The following is a 10,576-nucleotide window of genomic DNA, read 5'->3' as shown; positions in this document are numbered from 1 at the left end:
CAACCTTTGTGTTGAGTAACTGCCTGTGAGATGTTTAGGTGATCAGTGTTCTACTGTTGTTATTAGTGTTATTTGAATATATGAGTTGTTATGTTCGTTTAAATCACCCTATTGCCTAGTGAGTTGTTTCACTAACTGTTTTCAGTTGTGTTAATAAACCTTATGTTTTTCTTTTTATGTAACCCTCCTGTCTCTGGGCTCATTTATGTTACATCCCCTGTCGCCTAGCAGAGCCGGGTCGTAACAACAATGCGTAAGGTGGGGTCTTTCTTTTAGTTTTCTCTGAGGTCCCTGATACGCATGGTCTTTGGGGACTGTACAGTGACTGTAAATGAGCTGTTTACCTAAAATGTTGAACTTTAGTTTTCATCACTTTTCACCACCAGATCCTCCCTATGTCTATATCGACCAACGCTGCAGTTTATTATTTCCACACTGCGCCTCATGATCATTGGACTGGGTGTAGGAGAGACCAGTGGATAAGCTCTTTATTAGTGCTTACCTATGCAACACTTCTATCTTCAGGAATGTTGGCCTCTAACCTCAATTCCACGTGAATTTCTCCTGTTATCACCAGACACAAGGATATCCAAGGGGGGTTGCATTCAGCTACACATTGACTAAACAACTCAAAACATAGATAAAAAGCTCTGTATTACAACCCGGCTCGAAATGACCGTAACAAGAGCGGGGCGTCCCGTGACTTCCCACGCCCAAACAGACACAGCCACAGCATCGGACTTTTAACAATAATTTATTCACAACAATGGCACTCACGGTAGTGGGAGTGTATAATTTGGGGTGAGTTAAGGCCAACACAACAAACAAAACTCAACCTAGGCCCACGTAACACTCTGGAAAACAGAATAACTCAGCCATTGCCTGTTTTAACCAGTTTTGACAAGTTATTTGAACTACAGCCCAAACATGGCGGAACATAAAAGGTTTGGAGTTTACATCATGTCTGACATATTAAAACTGGAGTCTACAGCTACATCAGCAGCTTTATGAGGCTGTACTTAAGCACTATCTAAGCCCTGCTAATGTCAGCACACTAACGTGCACACACTGATAATGATAATATTTGAATGCGTAACACATTTCTGTCTTCCATTTTCTCCATCTTATCTGTGTATGTTAGAATATGAGCAGGACTAAGCACAAAGTACTTTGCTGAGGACGATGGAAGAACCTTATCCACAAGCATTTGGTGATTAAGCCAAAATATAACAAAACTCGAGTTGTTGATTCCACCAAGTGACAAGTCAAAGATCGCAAAATTGATTATAATTCATCGCAAGGCATAAATACACTAAAATGAATGACAATACATCCAGTACCTGTAGGAAAGTCACATTCAAAGGCACAAATGTAGACCCAATGGAGCTAGAGGGAAGGTTGAGGAATCATATAAATCATATAAATCATTTAAATCGCAACTCCAGAAAAAAGACAGATGATGTTGCTTAAAATATACTGTTAGTGTGAAAACATCCAGTATAGATTGTAGTCATCAGAGAAAAAAAGTAGGAAAGAAAAGAAATGTCTAAAAAAAACAACAACTAATTTCCTGGTAGCTGTCACATAAAATACAAAGCACCATCTGCTATCAGCTATCTTTGTACAACATTGGACAAAAGCCTATTTATAAAAATATTTTATTCCATGTATCGCACTACATAAATGATAGTCATGACTACTCAAGCAATACTTCTTAAATGAACTTTTACAGGAAAATTACAAATAGCTGCAGTGCATTAATACTTAAGGTATAAACCCTGCTTGATTATTGACTTTTACTCTCCAGCAGAGGGTGCTCTGTCCTAAATCAACTACTGCCAGGCTTCAACACATTCACTGAGTAACATTTTGCTTTGCTTGAGTCAAAATCAGCTATTCCCCAAAAGTGTTTTATGAGGAAAAACTTAATTTTTAAAACTTCTGCAGGAGGTAAAGCGTGTCCAGAGTGTAGCTCTCTTCTCACCGTATAACGTTTGGGATAGACTCCACCCAGCCTGCGACCCTGAACTGGTTAAAGAGTGAAAAAAAAGCACTTTCAATGTGCAAACAGCCACAGGGAGTGTCTGTGCAATGTGCAAACACATCTGCTGCTAAAGGCACTGTCACCTCTTTGTCAACATATTTAACACTACTGAATGGGCTCCTAGGAGACTACATGAATAATTAACTGTAAGAAGCAATCAGACTAGCAAAATAAAAGTAATAATACTCTTATTATTTTAATAATACAACAATATTAAAAATAATAATAATATTTCCTGTCTGGATGTTACCATTCAGATGATGAAGGTAACAATGGCATCTGAAATGGTTGAAATGTGATGATATCAACACATGCTATCACAACGATGTAATATCATTAGGAACAAACTGATTGACAAAGTCATACAAAATTGAAATGATTAAAAAAAATACCTGTGAGATATCACAGGACCCCATTGGACCCCATTCGGTTGGATAAAACAGGGTTTAAACAGGGTTAAACAGGTGCAGTGTCACATAAAATCCCCCGTTTCAATCATCTTAGTAGTTTCCAAACTTTTACTAAGTCAACAAACTGGATTTTCTGTCGTTCTCCAAGGCAGATGGAAAGATAGGACCATGCTTTTACCGCTGCCTGAAAGTGAATAATATGATCCTGTGACTAATCCCATTAACTGAAATTCTGTTTAGTAAAGTATAAGGTCATGCAGGATAACAGGTTGGCTCATCTCTTCCTCCTTTGGACCTCGGTGCCTTTTAAATGTCAGGATTCCTGGATGTTTCTGGATATTCCTGTTCTTGTGAGAGAAAACTTGGCCATCAGTGAGGACAAAGAGATATTGGAAGAACTACAGGGTCTGGAGGATCAATAAGCCACATGTTCAATTTTTATGTCCTTTTGGCATCCTTGGAGACACAATAAGGCCTTTAACTGTGGATGCGTGATATAATTTACAAGCCCCTCAAACACAGGCAATATTTTTAGTAGTGTTCTTTCAGAGTTTTGTAAGGTATCCAGAACCTACATTACAGCTTTATTTTGTAGTGTCTCAGACTGTTTTGATTCAGCTGTAGAGCTCTAATCTTGCAAACTCATCAATGATACATCTATGTCTCTTTACAGACTTAACTTCTGAACCTTCCCACTATTTGTGATGGGTTTATCGATACAGATTGTTATAGGGCATCATTATATATTCAGGAAAGTGTTTGTGTCGTTATCTTTAGTGGCTAGTTAAGTGTTATCTTAAACGTAAACTTATTGTGGAGGCAGGACAGGTACAGTAAGGCAGTACACAGCAAACAGTAATTAGCTATTGAACTGAGCGAATAAAGATAAAAAAGGACAAAGTGGGGAAACTGCAGATGTTACGGTGAACAAAGCAAACAGGGAAGATGAATGCAAAAATAAACAAATCATGAATCGGAAAACAACCACAAAATTTTGTTTAGTCTGAAGATCAAACCCTGAAACAGACACTCGAAAGAAACTGTTTTTTAAACAGGTGTTGCTTTGACTTGCTGCATGACATGAGAGGTTACATTATGTGGACATTTATATTGTGTAATTTACAGTACAGTTGCTCAGCAAGTTTTCTACTTATTATATAACCTGCAGCATTTTGTAATCCGCGTACTTTTGGTTTCAGCAGTCGTTTAATTCTTTACGTGGCTGTGAAAGACTCACATTTTTGGTCATGGTTTTAATTTTATGCAACTGACAAACTGCAAGCTGTTTTCCATTAATAGCATTCTTATTCAGTGAATTAACTCACACATGTGTTCAGTGTGATGCTTCTCAATATATGCAGATAAAAAAAAGAAATGTGATCCATACCTAACAGCTTGGCCCTTGATATCCTTTAATGGCTCCAATGGAATGCAGTGGTTTTATTGGGGCCACTAGAGCCCAAAGGACCACTAGGTATGGAAATATAGTGGGATAAGTAAGGTAGCAGGGGTTGTTTTTGTTTTCATAGTCCTGGGGCATTAGATCAAAAACACATGTTGTTACACTTGCTTCACGATTGGTTTAGTTAGTAGCAAAACATTGTACATTAGAATTACTACACGTAAACAAAAGAAGGCAGGGTGTGTGCACCACTGGGTCCTGCTACACCAGCACAGGCTGTGTAGTTTTTTTGCTTGTCTGTGTGACCAAGAGTAAGAAATATGGCATGCTACAATGATTAAGCTGCAGAACTCATGGCGTGCAATACAAAAGAAATACTTCATTTAAATAGGATCGCTAAGGACAACTGATCACTGCAGTCAGAAAGATAATCAAAACCTGAAACACAGAACTTTACAAGTCTGTCAAATAGCAGTTTGTATTGCTTGCATCCTTCCACAATAAGATCACACACATTCACACATGCTGACATGCTTGGGCGTCTATATATCAATGATGTCAAGCACATTCATATGCTTGGACATACTGACCATCAATTGCTGGCCACATACACACAGCACAAGCACAAACATAACAGGCATTTTTCACAAGTTTCCAACATCAAACCTCAAAATGATTCAAGGGATGATGTAACATTTTGACTAAATGAGTTTTACCTTGAAAACAAAGTAAAGTGATAAAGGTAAATGGAAAATATCAAAGAGCTAATTATTGCCGATTATTCTTCTTTTCCCTTCAGTAACAAATAACTTGCAGATTATTAGATCCTGACTAAGAAGAAGAAGGAGAATCTAATTACTATTAAGTTAATATGTGATCAGCTCCTGAAGTTCCTGCCATGTATAGCATATATAAACTCCCACATATATAACCTACACTTTATCAGGTAAACCTTACTAGTACCAGGTTAGACCCTGTTTTGCCTTCAGAACTAAGTCTTTGCAGCATAGATTCATTCCTCAGAGATTTTGGTCCATGTAGCATCACACATGTGCTGTGTGAGATTTGTTGGCTGAAAGGCAGGCAACAAATTTCATTGTCATATTTAAGAAACAAGGTCCAGATGATCTGAGATTCATAACATGGCGCCTTGTCCTGTTGGAAGCAGCCATCAGAAGACGGGTAAACTGTTGTCATCAGACCACACAATGTTTTTCCAGTCCAATTATGGATGAACAAATGTGAACTGTAGCCTGACAGGTGTGCCATCTGGTGTGGTCTTCTGCTACTGTAGTCCATGTGCTTCAAGGCTCAGTGTGTATTTCAGAGATGGTCTTCTGCACACTTTGGTCTTAAGGGATTGTTTGAGTCACTGCTGCCTTTCTCTCAGCTCAAATCAGGCCGGCTATTCTCCTCCAACGTCTGGCATCAAAAAATGTATTTTTATCCAGTGGATTTTCTCTTATTTCCTTGTAAATCCTAGAGATGGTTGTATGGGAAAATCCCAGCAGATCGACAGTTTCTGAAACACTTAAACCAGTCCATCTGGCACCAACAACCATGCCATGTTGAAAATCACTTAAATCACCTTTCTTCCCCATTCTCATGCTCCGTCTGAGCTTCAGCAAAAAACGACACATGGAAAAAACAATAGTAACAATATGTGAAAGATCCTAATCATTTATAACATGACTAATGAAGTTAGTCCAGAGCGGAAGTCTGAGCTACAGAAAACTGTTGTCATATTCAATAATAATAATGGATTTTAATTTTTTTTTAAAAACCAGCAAGAGGTCACGGTTTATAATAAAGGGATGCTGACAGAAGATACAAAAGGTCAGCCTGATAGATTAGAATTACGTCTCTGGTAAAATATTGTTTACAGATTTCTGTCTTATGGAAAAAGCAATTTAAAGCTAATTAGCCGCTAGTCTGAGACAAGTACGGATAAACATTACTATGAGGAACAAATAGTTGTTGACTAGCCAACATTAACAAACTGATGACTGATAAAGCTGAAAATAATCAAAAACAGCCACGTGTGTTCATGGTACTATAAATGCTCATCAAAGCATTATTTCAGCTAAGTCCATTTTCAAATAATCATGGTAGTCCATGAGGATACAATCCCATGATAAAAGCAGTGCTGCAAAATCATCGAATTTGACGGTGAAATCCTCCATAAACCAATTTTTCAGAAGGAATTTAAGTTTCACATCTGTTCCCTGTTCACTTTTGCAGTTTTACTCGTTTTGATTCCCCTCAGCAGGAATAAGATAGTAGTGGACAGACGAATACAGATGTGCACATAACACAAAAAGGAGTATTAGAAACAGGATAAAGTCCAGCAGAGTTCAAAAACACGCGTCTGTCCTAATCAGGAGTACAAAAAATTATTCTGACAGCAGAAGCCAGTCCCAAACAGGCTTTTGCAATATTGAATTTAAGACAAAGGATCTGAGTAAAAAATTTTTGTTGAATTGTTGTGCCTCATTATTCTAAAATCTGTTTTTACTCATGAGGCCAAAATTCTTCTGTCTTTGTTTTGCTGTGGTCACAAAGACTAAAATACTCACTAACAGTAATCAAACAATCACAGTGCAGTTGTGAAACGAGAATATACTGCTGATCGTAAAGCAGTAAAACACAGATCCATTAGGAATTTATTGAGCAGCCTGCTAAGAAACTCCAGCATTTTCTTGCTATTGCAAGCATCCTGCTGCGGCTAAAACGCTTTTCATTATCGCTGAGATGTAATTGCTTAGTGTAGATCAGAGCTGGCTAGTTCAATGCCAAACAAAGCAGGATTCTAAGCGTATCAGTGATTAGTAAAGAAATACCACCAAATTATTTTTAAAAAGTGATAGCTGAGCAAAAATGTCAGAGATACATAAGCTGCAAATGTATATCTATCAAACACATCAGGTGCACAAATCTCAGATTTATGAGTTTTTGTAAACAAAACTATGCATTAAACTGAAATTTAAAATCTCCAAATTTAGTCAAACAAGTCATTCTAATTTATCTCTGTGTGTGAGAGAGCGTGAAATACTTGTCAAAGAGACTGTTTGGAAATTCTGTTGCTCTCATACCATAAGGTCTTGTGATTTCCTCAGTGCTAGAGTGTGACTGACACTTCAGAGCTAACTTTAGCTACCTGACCCTGGCCTGGAGTCAAAGGCTCAAGGTAAGCGTGCATGTGCACAAGAAGACTAATGTGTTAACAGTGTCAGAGTCTGAATGGCAACAGAGAGCATGTTTCTTCACTCATTATATATCAGCCGCATAAACTTACAATAAACAGAGGATTAAACCATCAACAAAAGGCCCTACTTTACCTTTACCTACTTTATCTTTACCGTCTGCCTTACAGAGCAGACGGTAAAGATGCTAAGAATAGCCAGAAATCTCAACTTATGTTTGGAAATTGTAAAATACAAAACATTGAGAACTATCAAATCCTGCACTTATCTGTTAAAGCATATCAAGCCAACGTTTGCTTTCTATTTCAGGGAGGATTTCATTTAGCACATCTTGACTCACAAAGGGTAACATACTGAATAAATCTGTGAGCAGATGTTTTAGCTTTAAAATAACACAGTCGTTTTTTGCAAAAGAATTCATTCATCATTATCTAATAAAAGGGTGCGGTACAATCACAAGTACTGAGTGTAAAATGTACAATGCTGACAGGAAAGAATGGTTGTTTCTTTGTTTTGGTTTTTTTTAAAATGCTACTGCTGAGGTATCTTTCATCAGACCACTGCACTTAAACTGTTCCAGAAAACCTCATTACAGTAGCAAATGTAGCAAATCACCTTCATGTTATCTATGCAGATGATATGCAAACTTGATTAATAAAGTTGCTATACAACAAGAGACTTTTACAAAACAACAACAAGATATGGGAAACGATAGGGCTCTCCGACTGAGCCAAATATCTGCAAACCTTCCATGTCATGACCCATAAATGCCAAACGTCACGTCAGCTTCACAGCAGACAGCTGTTAACAGTCTGACAAATGTTACATTGGTCAGGCATGTCAGGAGAACTGGGCTCGCTTTCATCAGTGTTGTTGAGAATTTGTGAAACCTGAGTAAAGACCTTGTCCAGGAGTGAAACACAGCTGAATTCCAGTGCAACAGATTTTCCGAAAACTCAGACAACACACAAACTAATGCACTCTACACCACACACTGTTTTTGTTCTCAAACAGGATATATTTCATTTTCTTACATACATAAACACATTTATCAGCTAATGGAACTGGAATTAGAATTTCACTGTTACCTACTGCTACAAATATAAACATATATCTAGACTTTTCCATAGCTTAAATAAGGCTGGAACGTCATGTCAAGTAGCTAAAGGATAAGATTGAACAAAGTGTATGAGGAATGCCAGAGTAACAGACTGAAAATGACTTAAAATAGTAGATAGCTTACATCTGACAAAGACAGTCAAGGACTCCACAAAAGTGAAATGTTACCCATTTCAAATCATTTTCCTTGTAAATTTATGTAGCAATTTGTTGACAGTATCCAAATAAACTTAAATGACATGGGGATGGATGCCTCCCAACCCACACTGGTCTGGAAGGGTCAGATGAACAGATGAGAAAAAAAAGAAAATGTTCTCCTGCATTGCTCCATCAAAGTAAGAAAAATAACTGGCTATCTGTTCTTGTGTCTGCATGGCCTGGATTTTGTAATCCCTCCTTTTGCTAAACTCTAGGTTTATGTAACGATCAATCTTTCCGGTCTCCCTAATATACAAAGCCTGTTTGACACTAAAGCTTTTCAAGACCTCTCGGTGTGTTTACTGCTCTATAAAGCACACCTGCAGATAGATGTGTGGACACATAAACATCAGTTAATTTGCATATCACAGACACACAGATAGACCAGATAATTAGAGAGAGTTTCATTTTTAAAGCAAACTACATGCACAGATGTATCTAAAGTAAACATTTCTTGATACAGAAAAACAGAAAATATGCTGAGTTGTTATGAGGAAAAACATGTCAGGGATGTAGAGAGTGTCTCATGTCAGGCGATATTGTTTTCAAACCACACTATTCCTGTCATTCACCCCCTCAGAGGAGGGCCCCCAGTCAAAACCAAGCATTGAATGAGAAGGACTAAAACCAATGCTGTGTGTTTCCAGAGATTTCTCAGCCACCAGCTACCACAACATTTCTCCACATTCCCTTTAGCCTACACTGAATATTGAGAAAAGACAGCAATATGTCATTAACCATGGTGCTTCTGTGTGTATAAACGGAAATTTTCCATTAGCTGAACATTATTAATTTAAAAAAAAAACATAGTCTCAAAAAACCACCTTTAAATCTTACTTAGCCTCTCATTTTAAGCACTTCGCTTGGAGAACAATACAGCTGCCCTTGCAGTGCTCCTCATCTGGAGTGAATTAAAGCTCAAGAGAAACAGTTTCCTCAGCCAGAAGAAGGATGGAGTAAGCTCAACTTTCTGATCAGTAGAATCACAAACAAACAAATCCTGTTGTACTGGCCACATGGCTGTCCACATGCAAGCACAGGCTGTTGTAAACTATGCTCTTCCCATCATCTCCCCTATTCAGCCCACTAAGCCTCTTACCACTACCCTTTTCCATGTCTCAGAAGAGGCTTAACTTCTCAGTTCTAATGATGACTTGGATCAAGACATAATTAGCTCAAATATGTGTCTGTCCTAAAGAGAGAATAAGAAATCTGTTCTGTTAGCAGATTAAACACCCTTTAACTGGGTTGGACATGAAACTCGACATAATTTAATTAAGTCGTGTTTGTATAAGATTACTTGTGAAAGACGAGAAGAGAGGCTCACTAACTCCAATCGTTACAGCAGTAGGGAAGTAAATTAAAAGTGTAGGGGTCAACAGAGTGGGAGAACACAATATCAGTACAATCTAACCAGTTAGTAAATCAAACGCACGCTTACATCTATCACATAGTGACAGTTGCTCGGCACTTTATTTACTTCATTTAAGTTAGATATCACAGAGAGAAGAGAAGAGAAGAGGAGGTGTTTGTGTCCATGTGTGATGGTGTGTTATCCAGATGTACAAGTTAAAAAACAACACCGATGGAATATGCCAACCTTGCCTGTGACCAATGAATGGGAAGCCCTATATCTACACAAATAACTAATCCACAAACACACAATCATCTCTTCGTCCTCTGTGGTTCTAAATGAATCTAAAAGGTTGCACAGTGCAGTGACTCATTAGTTAGTTCACAAGTATCTGAAAACGAAAACCAGTCCACTTTGTGTGAGTAGTTTCTGATAAACTGAGCCAGCTGCTGAGTGTGACAACCATAAAAGCTTCTTTTATTGCTCAAGATCTTAAGCCATTCATCATTATTTTATTAGTATGATAATATATTTTATTACATTTTTATTATCCGGTCATTAATTCATTTTGTTTGCCCTATGAGAAAAGATGGTATCTGATACCTGAGCAGTGGCTACAGAGATAAAAAAGTGGCAAAAAAGCACAATATATCCACTTTATCTTAACAAGAGAACAGATTATAACAGTAAATGAATGACAGTTTGTGTGCATTGTGTATAACTTCAGTGACTTTTGTGATAAAACACACTAGTTAAATGAATGGTATGGGGTTTTGTTTTTTTTGGGTTTTTTTTGCCTTTGCATGTCAGAATAGTGATTTATGTGTGGAATTTATCATAAGAAAA

Source organism: Pundamilia nyererei, unplaced genomic scaffold (genome assembly GCF_000239375.1).
Source record: "Pundamilia nyererei isolate P.nyererei 1_Seehausen unplaced genomic scaffold, PunNye1.0 scaffold00117, whole genome shotgun sequence".
Lineage (NCBI taxonomy): Eukaryota > Metazoa > Chordata > Actinopteri > Cichliformes > Cichlidae > Pundamilia > Pundamilia nyererei.
This window is presented reverse-complemented; position numbering follows the sequence as displayed.